Source organism: Microcebus murinus, chromosome 2 (assembly GCF_040939455.1).
Source record: "Microcebus murinus isolate Inina chromosome 2, M.murinus_Inina_mat1.0, whole genome shotgun sequence".
NCBI classification, from domain to species: Eukaryota; Metazoa; Chordata; class Mammalia; order Primates; family Cheirogaleidae; genus Microcebus; species Microcebus murinus.
The window spans coordinates 115506005-115522136 of NC_134105.1; the positions used below are offsets into that span (position 1 = coordinate 115506005).

At 40.9% G+C, this 16132-nt stretch overlaps 1 pseudogene; it reads right to left on the reverse strand.

Moving 5' to 3' along the window:
- Positions 1-5553: 5553 nt before the first annotated feature.
- On the reverse strand, positions 5554-6482 carry LOC105881884 (S-methyl-5'-thioadenosine phosphorylase-like; annotated as a pseudogene).
- Positions 6483-16132: the final 9650 nt, after the last annotated feature.

Consider the following 16132-nt stretch of genomic DNA (forward strand, 5'->3'; position numbering starts at 1 on the left):
CTTCAAATCAGGGAAACTGACCTACATTTAGAAGGAGCTCCTTTTTCAAATTTCCCCACTCGGAATTTTGGGAACAATATAGAGTAGTGACTCAATGTGTGGTTTCTGAAGTCAGAAGACCTCTTCTGAAATCCCATTTCAGCAATTGGCATAGCATAGCAGCTGGTATGTCATAAGCAGCTAATATTAAGTTATCTACTATTATTGTCATTGTGGGTATCATCCCATCCTTATCATTAACACAGAGACAATGTCCATCTTGTGTGTTATCTAGGTAAGGAAGGGGGGCACATAGAAACTGCAACCAGAACATAGTACAAGACCAACATTTACCAGCCCTCGCTTGATCTTGGAGCACAAGGATGGCACACCTGGCTCCAATCAAGAAAAGATCACTATCCAGGCAAGACAGAAAGGAAACAAAAGGTTCCTCGTTAGTTTCAGCTACTTCTTGTACCAGCTGATCAAAGTAGTTAGAGCAGATAAGTGCTCAGGAAAGGCAGGCAAAAATAGATCCTACTTCCTTGCCAGGGATAAGGTAGCATGTTATGAAGATGTGCACTTAAAACTCTGAGGACAGGCATTAGTCATAGGATCTCCAGTTGCTGAAAGTGTCTCAGACTTGGTGTGGGAAAGTGACAAATGGGAAGGTCGGCCAGAGGAGGACCTCTGAGTCACTTAAGCCGCTGTGGGGCTCTTCCCTGCTACCAGCTGAAGCTCATTTTATCAGCATCCAAGAAGAGAGGGATTGAAGCTGTAATACATGTGTCAGAGTAGTGTAATGGAAAGAAAAGCAGATTCAAATACTGGGTTTATTACTTACTAGGTATGTGGCTTTTTCAAGTTACTTAATCTCTGTCGAATATTAGTTTCCTAAGGATGGTGGAGAGGCTTAAGAGATGATGTAACGTACCCATCCCAAACTTGCTAACTGGTGACTTTATCATTAAGGACTGTGCTACCTTGTACCCGATTCTTTCAAAATAGAGAAGTATAATCAAATCTAACCACAAACAGAATAAACTTCAGTTAAAATATTCTGATTACTCCTAGTTTGGGGCACAGGCCGCCTGAGACTCTTGTTGCCCTGGATCAAAATCTCATGAGATAGTAAAGTTGATTTCTTCCTATTCTGGGTCTACTTGATGTAACCCAGATGTCAGCTTAGACAGTTCTTGAAATCATTCTCAGGGGTGCTGAGCTGGAGGGTGGAAAGAAATCAGTGCCCACTTGCTCCTATTGCAGAGAAATTGCTCAAAGTCATGTGTCTCACTGACAGTGGATTGGTGATGTCATCTTCCTACGCTAAGGACAATGTTAATATCACAGTGATTCCAACACTGTGTGACTCTCCAGGCATTTGCTAGAGGGGAAGTGTAGGGATAGATGTAAAAGAATATGGTGTGAAGTGGAGAAGACTAAGACTTAGATGAAATATTTTAAATGGAACAGTTGTGCCTTCATTAGCTTTGAGAGATACTAAATATGGAGGTCACTGGGGTGCTGTTAAAGGTAGGAGAGAGAGGGAAATTGGAGAGGGAGTTAGAAATTTAAGAAGAAAAAGGAGAAGAAAATAAATCAATAAAGATGGAGAGGTGCATTAAAAGAGAATGGAAAGAGTAGCTGGGGGAGGGGGTAAGAAAGGAGTGGCATTATTTAGGATTGAAAGTCAGGCTATGGGAATGACCAATGAAAGAAGATTAAATTTGTAAAATATATCCAGAGGTCAAAGTGTCCTAGAAAGAAAGTGTTTAGGAATGTCCAACTCCTAAGATGTTTCTGAGAATTTGATGAACTCCATGAAGAAAAAACTAGATGTAAATTTCAACGGTTTCTCTACAATTTCATGAAGTTCAAAGATTCTCCAATCCCAATCCATGGCTCCCCTCTTAGGAGATCCTGCTTATTCACATACATTATTTTGAGTCAGTGACAGGTATAGAGTTTCTGCAGGGAGATCTGAAAGACAAAGAATTTACTAATATTATTTTTTTGTGTGTCTTCTTAACTGCATGAATGTCACTTTTCAAATCAAGCAATACAGGAATATTGCTTGTTTTGATTTCAAGGAAGTGTGTCTGTTTTATTTATTTTTATGTTTTTGGAATTACCATTAGTAAATGTCTCAAGGGTTCTGGGCCAAACAAAATGACCATGATTTCAAATCACAGAATTTACCATTTGAGGGTTAGGCTAGAAGGCAGAGGTCTATTGGGGTCTCCTCAGGTGACAGTGAATTGAGGAAAATAGAAGCTTCATTGCGCAGCTGTCATGAAGGAAAGGAAACATCACAACAGCTGCTGTTTAGGGGCCTTTTAGGGTTCAGTGTAGCTTGAATAACTGGGTTTTCTTGCCCTGCCTCAGCAGCAGGCATCTGTAGATTTCCACTCCAGGGTTTCCCTGCGGTGGCTGTTCTGATACTGCCTGTCACTCCCCCTGCTGCCTCCTCCTTTCCCCTTAGCAGATTTTGCCTGCTCAGCCTTTTGCATTGCTGTTTCCTCTATCTATGTTTTTTGCTATCTTCCTTCCATTTTTAAGTACCTACCTCTTTGAATGTACCCCAAACTACCCACAAGAGCCACTGGTGGATCCTTATTCAACATCGCTTCTGGTGGAGGCTTTTGTGGTCATTCCACAGTGGTGGCTTCTCAGGCCTGTGTCCTCCCTCGACCTGGGTGTCACTCTCACGCAATCAGCATCCTTCAGAACATAAGAGTTTCTTCTCCAGTGCAGTGTCAGTTGCATTTCATAGGTCTGCAGGGCTCTACTCCCACATCCATTGCATCGTGTGGCCCTCGAAATGCTCTTATGAGTATTATTATGATCATGTGCATTTTGCACACAAGGAAATGGAGCAAGGAAGTTGAGGGAAAAACTCCAGGTCACTTAGCTAGCAAATGGTAGAGCACAATTCTTCTGACCCCAAAGTCTTTTGGACACAAGTCTAGAGAAGAGAAGCTGGGGGAAGGCAGGCGGGGTGTAGAACTGGTGTGGAAATGAAGTGACTATTTCAGAGAGTGCAAACATTGGTGTGTGTGCCTGTGTGTGCATGTGTGTCATAATTGTGGTTGGGGCCAGCCCTGGGGTTGCCAGGCAGACAGGGAGGCAGGTGCACAATTCCTCCAAGTACAGGACAGAGGTGCGAGGGCACACGCTCTTTCACCTGAACTTGACGCTAGAGGTGAGTGACATCAGAGGAAAAGGTTAATGGACTCAGCAGAAGTGTTCAGAAGGACCTAGAAGGGGTCCTCTGAGCTGTGAGGCTTTCCTTCTCTCCTGTGCCTTTTAGGAATACGCTGTGAGTCACTCCTGCCCTGGCCTGGTAGTTAGTGAGAGCTCTTGACTACCTCAAGGCCATTTGGGCATCTTGAATGCTACATGTTCCTTTTCCTAAATTCTTCTTTCTTTTCATCTGTGGCCTCATCAGCATAATGCCTCTGGCTGACTCAGGCACTGATAGTGAAAAATGCTATGTTGACTTCTCTTCCCATCAAAAAAGGGGCAGCAGGAGATTTCTGTATGCTGTTTACTCTCATGGGCTGATGTTTTAGTGATTCTCAAAGTTTAATAGGTATAAGAGTCACTCAAAGAGTTCGTTAAATTGTAGAGTCCAAGTCTCATCAGTCAGATATTGTGAATCAGAAGTTTGAGATGGGGCTCGGAAGATATGCATTTCAATCAAGCATCTCAGGATGCATTTATGGAAATTATCTTTGGATCATGAAAGAGAAGCATTGTATTAATAATTTGGATAAGTCTTGGTTTATTTTCACAAAGTAGAATAATGTGATTTACTTCATTAGCTTGCAAATCCCTTGAGTGCAGAGACTATGTGTCTATCTCCTGCCATAATTCTTAGCACAGTGTCTGGCATAGAGTAAGTTAAATTTAGCTACCCACAACTCTCAGTATCTTGTTGTTAGTCTGAGCTGGGGGACTACAGAACTGAGCTTGACTCCAAGTCTCTGGGGCTGAAGAAGAGATCTGGTACATAGCATAGGAGCTTTTGCCATGTTGTCCTTGGCATTTGGTAAGCAAGTGATGTTTGTTTTTAGAACATCAAATTCTGCCTATGGGCTTATGTTTATGGCGGCACAATTCATAATTGCAAAGATGTGGAAACAACCCAAGTGCTCATCAATACATGGGTGGATTAATAAAATGTGGTATATGTATAACATGGGATATTACTCAACTACAAAAAATACTGGTGAACTAGCACCTCTTATATTATCCTGGATAGAGCTAGAGACCATCCTTTGAAGTGAGGTATCAGAAGAATGGAAAAGCAAGCACCACATGTACTCGCCATCAGATTGGTACTAACGGATCAACACTAAGGTGCTCCACGGTAGTAATATTCACTGGGTGCTGGTCAGGTAAGAGGGTGGTGGGAGGGTGTGTAAACTCAAAACTAGTGGATGCAGAGTGCCCTGTATGGGGGAAGGGCATGCTTGTAGCCCTGGCTTGGGCAAAGCTAAGGCATTATATGTAACCAAAATGTTTGTACCCCCATAATATTCTGAAATAAAAAAATAGAAATTCTGAACATAAACCCCTTAACCAAAACTAAAAGCAGCTTAAGCTTTAATTTTTTATGTCTCCTACAATGCCTTACTTTGAGTAGGATCTCAACTAATGGATGATTTCCCAACCCCAATCCCATTTTCAATGTTCTTTTTGTAAAATTTATATTTTTATAACAACTTTACTATTTGATTATATTCATTGTAGAAAATGTGAAGATACACAGATTCAAAGAAAATAAAAAATTATCCAGTATCCCTCCCCCAAATACAATAGCAAGATTATACATATTTCTTTCTAGTCTTTTTACACAGCATTTAAAAAAATCATTACTGTAAAATGCTTACGTATTCCTTTTTTAATTTCATATTATAGAGCAACCATTTCTCTAGGACATTGAAATATTATATGAAAAGGATTTCTAGTTGGCTGATTCACAATCTAGTCATAACCAAAATCACCTCCAATTGTTGAGTATTCAGATTATTTTAAATATTTGCCATTATAATACCATTATCCATTCTTTTTTATGTAAACTTCTTTGTATCTGACAATTTTTTAAAGAGAAATTCCTAGGAGTACCCAGCACAAAGGACATAAGTATTTTTAAGCCATTTGATGCATTTTACCACACTGCCCTCCAGAAATACTGTACCAATTTACAGTCATATCAATAAATAACCAAAGTTCCATTTCTTCCTCATTTTCCTTGGCAACACAGGAAACTGGATGTTACCCCTAACCCTTTATTGTTGCAAATTTAATAAAGGGAGAGAAGAATGGTATCTTCTTGGTTTTTATTTCTAAAATGTAAATTTTTTCCCCACATGTTTGCTGGTCATGTGCTTTTCTTCTGTGTTCTGAAGCAGTTCAAGTCTTATAGAAGAATCTTATACCTACAATGTCTTATCTTACCACCTGTTTGTCCCCAACCAAGGGCAGATCAGTTGCATGTTTTTTTCATGTGGAATTCTTAAAGCAACTGGAGTTAGAAAGTCTTCTTTTCTTCTGCACAGCCATGCTATTTTAAAGTCTCGGTAATAAAACAAAAAACCAGGCCATATTCTTCATGTTTTATGGAAGGTTTCTGACCATTCCATGGACCCTATCTGAGGTTTGGTAGTCAAAAGTAAACTTTTGGGTTTCTCGGCATTTTCTTTAAGGGTCTTGAAGACCCAGTCTACTGAAACTTCTTCCTCGTGCTCCTTCCAGCAATCGTAATCTGTTGCAACGGCAATACTTGTATAGCAGATTCCTGTCTCCTCGGCAAGAACCACCTCTGGAACTGTGGTCATGTTGATGACATCTGCCCCCCAGATGCAAAACGTGAAGCTTCCTGCCCAGAAGCTAAAACAAGGTCTTTCAATTGTGACTATTGTCCTCTTTGAGTGGCACCGGAGTCCTGGCTTCTTAGCAGTCTCGATGAGAACCTCTCTCATTTTGGGGCTAAATGGCTCAGCCCTGGGAACATGGCACACTCCTCTAGCACAGGAATGACTTCCATCAGAGAAGGTCTGAGGCCTCATGGTGGCCCTGTCAATGAATTGATGGGTAATAACCACATCACCAGGCTGAATCTCCTCCCTCAGGAAGCTGCAGGCCATGGTCACTATGACATGTGTACAACCCTCTTCCTTCTAAGCCCAGATGTTCACCTGGTGGTTGATTTTGGAAGGCACAATGGTGGGCTGCCACCTGTGCTTTGCAAGGGGGATACGATTGACATTTTTTATCTTCCCCCAAATTAAGGCATCAGATGGCTTGCCAAATGGAGTATCCACATATTTCTCAGTTCTTCCTTCTAGAATTTCTGGATCATCCAGGCCTGTTCCACCTGTTATTCCAGTCTTCACGGGGGTGATGGCAGCACTCGAGGCTATGTCTGTGTGTGCAAGATTGCAGTGGGCGAGCGCACGGGGCCACAGGACCAAGTGGACCACAGAACGGCAGCCCATTCTCCAATGTTTTTAGCAAAGAGTCTACTCTGGCATTCTAGCTAATGAATTCGTTCTGGTTTATATACAGTATCAGCATCTTAGGTACTAGTTGTGAGATGAAAGATTGCCCACTCTGGCAAGAGCATTAGATAAGTTCTCTGTGTGCTCTGAGCATATTCAATGATTGGAGGAAAACTACATTTATTCGGGTGCCTCTGACCCCCATGGAGAAATGACACATGGTGGTGGGTAGAGAACGTGACCTTTGGTGGTAATGCCAATCTAGTGTCAATAGCCAGAACCTGTCTTAACACCATAGAAAACCTAACTCTTTGACATACAAATCATTCATTGCCTCCTGAATTATACCCAGGAAAGAAAGTTCGGATACTCTAGATACCATTTTCGCAGATGTTCCAAAGGAAATCAAGAAATTTTAGCCAAGTTTCTAAGGCAACCTCAGAGGTTTACCACTTCACAGAGCCAGGAGCAAGGATTCAGGTGGGTAGATGCTACAGACCTTTTCTTCCCAAAGAAAACAGACTACATTATCAAACCATGGGCCAAAATACAATTTTCTCTATGACACAGTGTTCCATCATTTGGCATCACATAAAATGTTGTTAATATGAACCCCTGAGAAGCAATCATATTTTTTACCAAAGCAAATAAAAAAAGTTAACATTGAAGTCCCTCGCATTGGAAGAGATTTGCTGAACATCTGCAGAGTTGCGATTCATGTCTTTTAATTCCCTACCTACTAAATGCCTTTTACAAAGATGCTTATTGCTTGAAATGTCAGCAGCACCTGCTGTACTTTAATTTTCTCAATTAAAAAATTTAGACTCTCACCCACTGGAGGAGAAACCATCTGGTTCAGTGATGTTCTTGCTGGTTTCCAGGTTATCTCATGCACCAATGCATGGGAAGTGGGGGATTCTTATGCATTCTTTAGATTTTATCCTTCTAAATCAAAATAAATGGTTTGAAGAGAGATAAAATTGTTCCTATTGTCCTAAGCATCTTGCCCTGAGAGCTGGCTTATTCGTGCTTCATAAAATTGTCTTTTAATTATCATTCTATCTAATTTAATGGAAGCTTTTTGGATGATTAGTGCTCAAATGTTTGCCCACTTAGGTTCTTAGCCACAATTAATTTATATGTCATCTGACCAGTCAAGCTTTGGCTAGCGGACAGACACGTGCAAGACTTCAATCCTATCACTTTTCTCTCCAAAGCTGGGACCTCTTCTCTCATTTTATCTTTTACAACTTCCCTCAAGCAAATATTATATCTCATCTTCCCCAAGAAGCCTCTCTGATAGCCTTTATGCCTTAGGTTTCTGTTCTAGAATCTAGATCTTATGAATAAGGGTTTTAAAATCTATTCTCTTATATTTGTCCAAATGTCCTCACTGTTGACTGTTTTATAAAATACTTATGGGATGTGCAGGTGGATACACTGGGTTCGGGGGGAGGTCTGGGAGCAGAATTGGAGGACTACATAGATGAGGCACTATTACAGCTCACTTCTGGAAGTATTCTCCTTATATGAAGCCTGCGAAACTATTTTATCTTATGACCTCCCTGAAACCTTCTTCCCAGTTTCTCTGGCAGACTGACTCCTCTTCCTCCATCAGCCCTCTGAACATTGGTATTCCATGCCTTTTCTTTTGTGTTTATCTCACTCTACTCACTCTCACTTGGGATCTCACCCATCTTCACGTTTTCTTTTTTACCGTCATTTAATGCAACATCCCATGATACTCTAATCATTCGTTTACTTGTCTCTCTTCTCCACTCAACTGTGAGCTCCTTAAGGACAAGGACTATATCTATATCTCCAGCACCTAGCAAAGCTCCTAGCTATGGTAGGTGTTTAATTAATATTTTATAAATGAGTAAAATCACCTACTTATTCATTCCTTTGTCCCACAAAACAATTAACACCCAGCTGCGCCTGCCGTTGCGGGAATCGGGAGAAAGGGTCATGATGAACAAGAGCCAGTGGGTATCTTCCCATGCACAAAGTCTCCTTTATGCAAAATAAGACACTAATTATATTGTTTCAGCTGCATTACATGCTGTGCATAGCAGGGTTACCATGAGAAAATGTACTTAAGAGTTCCGAGCAACCCACTTAGACCCCTTTGTTACGGAAGGTTTTCTTAATTAGTAGTCTGCCTATGGCTGGTACTGTTTGTGCTGTTTTATTTTGACTTTAACTCCCATTCTTTGATTTGGAAACTCTATTCCATCATCTACATAAAGTAATAGGTCATGGGTAAAATGTAGAGGACGCCATGACAAAAAGCACAGACCTAATGCTCAGTTGCCCCAAAAGAAGCCCGAGCAGACCCGCCACGGAGGGGGCAATGCACGGAAGGAGGGGAGTACAGGACTAAGTATGTGCTGAAAATAGATCCCTCTGCTCTCTAAACCCATCTGTAGAAAAACAACAGAGGTGGTCAAAGTGACTGTGGGAGAAGTAGATAAAAAAGGATGGTGATAAATGTGGGTGAAGACATGAACATTTTTTTTGTTGTTTAGAAAGCAGGGAGAAGGGGATGGGTAAATTCATGCCTAATAGGTACAATGCACACTATCTGGGTGATGGCCACACTTATAACTTTGACTCAAACTGTACAAAGATAATTCATGCAACCAAAACGTTTGTACCCCCATAGTATTCTGGAAAAAAAAAAGAAAACTCAAAAAATAAAAAAAAAATGAAGAATCAACTGTTTTGTGGTTTTGAGAACTTCTTGCACAAAACAACCTCTAGAAAGGTCATATAACTGTGTTTAGCTTCTTAGCTAAATTAGCTGTACTTTCTTCTTAGCTGGACTCAGAAAACTGGGTCAAGGTGGAAACTGTCCTCTCTTAGGGAAGTCCCACTTGGTTTTGTTGGAAGCAATGAGAAGCTCTCAGATCAATGTTCTCTCCGGTGTCAGGTATCTTCTAGGGAAACTGGCTTTTTCTAAATGTTTCCTGGGGCAGATTCTGGTATTCTTAGATACAGAGTGTGTCTACGAACTCTTCTTCAGAATATTAGTATAGTATGTGTGTGCGTGTGTAAGTGTGTGTGCACTTGTACACAGTAGGTGGGTGGGTGGGATATTTCCCCCCTACAGCCAGGCCTAAGAGGGACAAGTCTACTTCTATATGTGAAAGGTTGAGTATTAAATCTTGTGCCAATTGCCTATTTGAAATAATCTAAGACAGTTCTGTCTCCCTGCGTCCCGCAGGCCCCGTGTGCTGGTGTGGAGGGGACCGTGGCCCCCGCCCTGCAGTGCACGGTGTTCTTCCTAGAAGGCTGAGCATGGGCTGGGATTGCTGCAGCCACTGCGTGCCAGGGACCTTGCCCCCTCTCGTCCACTCGCCTGCCCTGAGCTTGCCCTACTTGGTGCTCAGTTGCGAGAGTTGTGGTTCCTTCGAACAGTTCTGAAGTTTCCCCCTATAAGAGGGGAAGAGACTCATTTCCTATTTGGGCCTTTCAAATAGTGAGGGTCAACATAGGTCACTGAACCTGGGAGAGACGGTCCTGGTTCTCATGTACCTTGAATGCTTTCCAGCTGGCCAGCCTACCCTGTGCTCTGTGCGCCTGGCCCCTAGCTGAGGCCAAGGCTTCAGCCAAGAATGGACAAATTTATCTAGTCAGCATGTCTACCCCACCCTGCTGCTTTGGGTTCCAACCCTACCCTAAGTGGACACAGGAAGACTTGAGTCCCTGATGTGGCCCTCAAGAAAGAGATGGTCCAAGTGTCCTCTGCAGTTCTAGCCACTGCCAATGCAAGTGCTTTCCCTTGTGATTTCTCTCCCCCCCTCTTTCTCTCTCACACTCACAGGCACAAGCAGATGCACTCACACCTAGGGCAGGCTGTTCCCTCACTCAGCTGCCCCAGCCTTGCTTTCCTCCTTGCCCGATCTTCTCTTATGTCTAACAGCATCAATGCAGAAAGCCACCAACTTCACACATAGCAGATTTTAAAGAACTATGGCCGAAATACTGCAATGAACAGTTGGCTCGATACTTCTCTTTGACGTTTAGGGAGCCAGGTCCGGTGGTAACTGCATGAGGCCAGCTTGGGTGAGATGCTGAAGGTTTGGGGGAATGGAAAGCATTTGCTGGCAAAGATCAGAAGCCTATGTTCCGGAAAGAGGCTTGCTGGTGAAGAGTGATGCTTGTAACAGGGAAAGGTCAGCTGAGCAGTTTCACTGGTGACCAGGAAGTGGTATGAAGTTATACCAAGGGCAGCCAAGCCCAAGAGTTACTGCTGATTTCCTAATTCCTACTTCTAGAAAAGTTTCAACTGACATTATTTTTTTTGTTTACTATCCTCATTTTTTCCCTAGCTTTCAGTCTGCCCTGAAACAACCCTAAAGAAGCTTCTAAAAGATTTAATCATCTAAATAATGATAATGATAACAATAACATTTAGTGGCCACTTATTGTATAACAGGCAATGTGTTTTTGTTTTTGTTTTTGTTTTTTTTTTGAGACAGAGTCTCACTTTGTTGCCCAGGCTAGAGTGAGTGCTGCATCAACCTAGCTCACAGCAACCTCAAACTCCTGGGCTCAAGCAATCCTTCTGCATCAGCCTCCCGAGTAGCTGGGACTACAGGCATGTGCCGCCATGCCTGGCTAATTTTTTCTATATATATTAGTTGGCCAATTAATCTCTTTCTATTTATAGTAGAGACGGGGGTCTTGCTCTTGCTCAGGCTGGTTTCGAACTCCTGACCTAGAGCAATCTGCCTGCCTCGGCCTCCCAGAGTGCTAGGATTACAGGCGTGAGCCACCGCGCCCGGCCAAGGCAATATGTTTAATATCACGTACATCTATTATCTCATTGAAATCTCATAATGTACAGATGGAGTAGATACAATTATCACCCTCAAATTACAGATGAAAATTGAGGGAGGTTTGGAGAAGTTCCGTGACTTTTCCAAGGTCACATTCCTAGTTAGTGGCAGAGTAGAGTCAGACATTTTGGCATTTTAAATTCAGGCCAATGCTCCTTCCACTACTTTTTGGCTGTTTTCAATCTCTGTAGGCACAGAGGGAAATGGTGGTGGTAATGAAAATTCCTCTAATTCAGGAAGACATTATGGAAGGTTGGTCAAACTCAGAATTCTTCAATGGCAAAGGAGAGATTTCATATACAACAGAGATTGTCATGACAGGAAAAAAAAAACAAAACACCTTAGACTAATGAATTCATTCATTTGACAAATCTTTATTGAAAACCTATTATGTGAATGGTATTATTCAAGGAGCTAGAATATGATAAAGGAAAAAAAGAAACAATGGATAATTCCTCTGCCCTTGGGAAGCTTATATTCTAGTGAAAGGAGATAGGTGATAAAAAAATAATTATTAAGTGCTATGCAGAGAATTCAAATCACCAATGGGATGGAAAGTGATGAGGTGAGAGTAAATTTTTAAATAGAGATTGACAAGTTGATTTAAATGGAAATAAAGAGGACCTATAATAGTCCTCTTTTTGAAAATAATCCTTTTTTTAAAAAAAAAAATTTAAAGACTTAACATTATCAGATTTCAAGATTTACTATAAAGCTTCAGTAATCAAGACAGTATGGTATCAGCATACATATACATATATATATATATATATATATACACACACATACACATATATATACATATATCAATAGGACAGAGTCCAAGAATAGACCCCATATATATAATTATGGCCAATTAATTTTTTGGGTACCTCCTCTAGTTCATTCATAACATACTCAGCCATTACTTCCCAAGTTGGACAATGTACTTTCATTAATTATGCTATGATTGGTTCAATGACACCAATAATGTCACTACACTTTCGTTCTTCTTACAATGGTTGGAAGGATTTGCACTTTTAAAATAGCTTTGTGTGGGAAAGGAAAAGAGTAAATATGAGTATTGTTAGGTAAGTATATAAAAATGGTGGAATTATAATATTTCTTCTTTTTTTTTATAGATGGGGCCTGTCTCTGTTGCCCAGGCTAGAATATAGTGATGCCATCGCAGCTTGCTATAATTGCATTAAAATATTCCTAAATATTTCCTTCAATATTAGGAGGAGCTAAAACTAAAATATTTATTTTAAACATGAGACATAAAGTAAATTAAATTCAGAACAATAATAATGCTGTAAAGAAAAGTTGACAATTGATGGTTGGTGGATCAATTTTGGATAAAAGCGCCAAAGCCATTCCATGGAGAAAGGATAATCTTCATAATAAATGATGTGAAAACAATTGATATTCATATAAAAAAAGGATCTCAAATCTTACCACATACCATATATAAAAATTAACTCGATAAGGATCATCACAGACCTAAATCTAGGAGCCAAACTTTCTTCTAAAAGAAAAGCTATAATCAAATCTCCACGACCTTGAGTTAGACCCAGGAAGCTGAGCCTGGTCACTGAGGGCCAGAGAGGAACTGGATGTGACGGAGGTGTGGCCAGGGCTGGTCCCATTCAGGTCTAACTTATTTGTCAAGAATATTTCATAAGGTCATTGAATACTCCTGGAAAGAGGTACATGGCGTTTGCTATCTCTTGATTTATGTTTTAAAAAGGACATTCTGGCTGTCGTTTGGAGAACAGTTTCTAGGGAGGTCACAATGTAAACAGGGAGTTAGGGTAGGAGGTGTGTTGGAGGCTGGATGAGTGATATTGGTGCCTGCGTATGGGTGTAGTACTGGTAGCAATGCAAACAAGCGAACAGAGGTAGGATATTCGCCTATAACTTTAGGATTTGCAAAATACTTTTGGTTTTACAATAATCCTTGTGAGGTAGTAAAGATATAATCCCTATGTTACCAATTAGGGAATTAGCCTCTGAGAAAGTAGATGTGTTTCTGTGCACCTAGTAAAGGGAGGGCCGTGTGGGGAAATTTAGTCTTCTTGGTACAGTAGCTCTGTTGCTTATTTCCCTACCAAGTTGTCTCCCCTGAAGTGGGAAGAAATATCACACGTGACATCAGCTCCATTGCTAAATACAGTCACGCTTTCTGGCTCTTTCCTGCTACAGCTCTGTTGCAGGTTAATTCACCTCGTACTGACAGCTCTGACTCTCACACAGTTTAACAGCTATTTCAGACATCTATTTCTGCTCAGAGATCCACCGTTCCTATTTTCGGAAGCCCAATGACGCAGAGAACAGGTAATGTGATAGGAACCTTTTGCCCCTTATAAATCACTGGCTCCAATCGTAACCAGATTACCAGGGATCCAAATATGTACTGTCTAACGACATCTGTAAAGATGACAGCATACAGTTATATTCCTCTTTGATGTTTTAATAGTCTTGACATAAAATAATAAAGATTATTTATCCAAAACAGACACAGTATTATATTTTACAGACATTATCTCCACTAGTTTTTGTAATAATGCTGGAAGGCTCAGGGAGGTTAATTTTCCCAAACACCTGGAAGGTGCCTTGTTTGAGTATTCAAATTCAAGTCTGTAAGGCCAAAGGTCAAGTTCTGAAAGAGTACAACCAATTGTGTACTTTCCTCTTTGACATTTAGTGTTTCCACCTCAGCCAGCACTAGCAGTGGGAAGCAGGCACGACACCCTATGATTGGGTACTGTAGTGACAAATTTATCATCTGGAAGCATCACAAAATGTAGTTCTTAGACTTTCTTCAAAATCGTACCTACAGCAAGAATCTTTGGTCTTCTGCAGGCATGACACACATTTATTATTTTATTTTGAATGGCCCCTGCACTCCCTGTCCCTACCAATACTATCTGAACAACTCAGTTATTCAGTGTAAGTGAATTAACATGAAATTTTATGACTTTATCTTGTTTGAGATTTTTGTAAATGCCCTGGAAATTTGTAAAACCAGTGATCTGTTGACATCAGATCTATAGTTTGTAACATTGTCAGCTGACAGCTTTCCTAAGAAGCTGGGAAGTAATCTAAGCAGACACTGTGGAAGTTTGGTTAACAAAAGTAACCCAGATTACAGATGTAGAAACTGAGGCTAAAATAAAAAAAAAAAAAATAAAAAAGAATAAAAAAAGTAACCCAGAGCCACATTTAACCTGTGTTCAACAAGGAAGATCTTAGTCTTGATATTTTAATCAGCAAACTGGTTTGGAATGTAGATAGCATAATTTAAATATAAATGATTACTAAACATAATTCTCCTTTGGGGATTTTGCTTGATTTCATGATCAAATAATGGCAACCAGTTGAGTTTTGCTGGTCAGTGACTAACCCTAAACCTCTCAGCCTAGCTGGAAGTAGAATGCTCAGCTTAGGTAGTGATAACTAGATGGTATTATAGTGTAATTCTGTGGATTACCCAATTATGAACGGGTTGTCTGACTGTGATGATAGAGGTTTCAGGAATAAGAAATTCAGCTTTGTGTTGCTTGTGTCTTCTATAAGTGCATTTATTCTCTTTTCTCTTGCTCTCTCACTTCTGCTCTTGTTTTCTTTCTGATAAGACTATGTGTACAAGATTTTTCTTTGGATCAACAATTGGGAGTCACTAGCCCTGGGCTATCTGAAGGTTTCAGAGAAAAGGTGACATACACGCCTTTTACCTTATGTCCCTGATTCAGCACTTGTTTTCCCTCTAGTGACAAAGGTGCTAAGGTTTTTCTAGGTCATACGTGAGCTAATGCCAGAGCCTTCTACATGAACATCTTGTAATCTGGCAGGAAGGACAATGGTATTGTGAAAGTTGATCATACGAACTGGGGCATTCTTCTCGTGCCCTACTAAAACAGAGTTGAGAAGCTGGGGGGGGGGGTTGGGATGGGGAAGCACTCAGGACACATAGGATTGCTTCAAGAATGTAATTCTCTGCAAGCCTAGCTGCTGAAATTGTATGCTGTACCCCGAAACCAGTTTTACTCAATGGCTGCTGAAACAACCTGCCTTGTTTTACCCATTGCTGTCACTCACCAGTCAAACTCTGCAAGCTACCCCAGACCTTCCTAGTGCCAATTAATTATCTCAAAGAAAAATATATAACATTTGCTTTTTACAAAATAAAACCTCTAGCCTTCTCTTTGTTCTTTGGACATACTGAAGACCACCCAGTCTGCATGTATGCTCTGAATTGGAATTCTTTCCTCCCAAATAAATTTGTCTCTATATTTTATTTGACCTTGACAGTACCTTAGAATTGGAAAGAGACGGTGGCATTTTTTCAGTTCAACTTCCCACCTGAACCAAAGTGGGTCAGTTTATCTGCATGCAAGGGAAAGCCAAACACCAAAGCACCAGGTTTTCGTAGAGAGAAAAGTTTACTGCAAGGCAGCTGAACGAGGAGACAGGAGTCTGACCCAAATCTGTGTTACTGAGCTGGGAGGTGGAGCAGGTTTTTATATGCAGAGGGTAATGAGGCATGATCTGATTGGCTCTTGTAATGAGGTGATGCTAGGAGGCATGATCTGATTCGGTCATGACAAGGGGGGATGCCAGGGCTCAGTCTGATTGGATCAGGGACCATGCCATGCAGTGTCCACTTCTTAATTCTGTCCCTGTTCCTTGGTCCGAGCACTTAGGTTCCACTCGTGGTTGCATGCTTCGCTTATCTGGGTGTGCTCAGGTTACGTAACTTGACACCTGGGGGTCCACGGCAACTGAAAGACAACTCGTCATTTTATTACACAAAGACAAAGT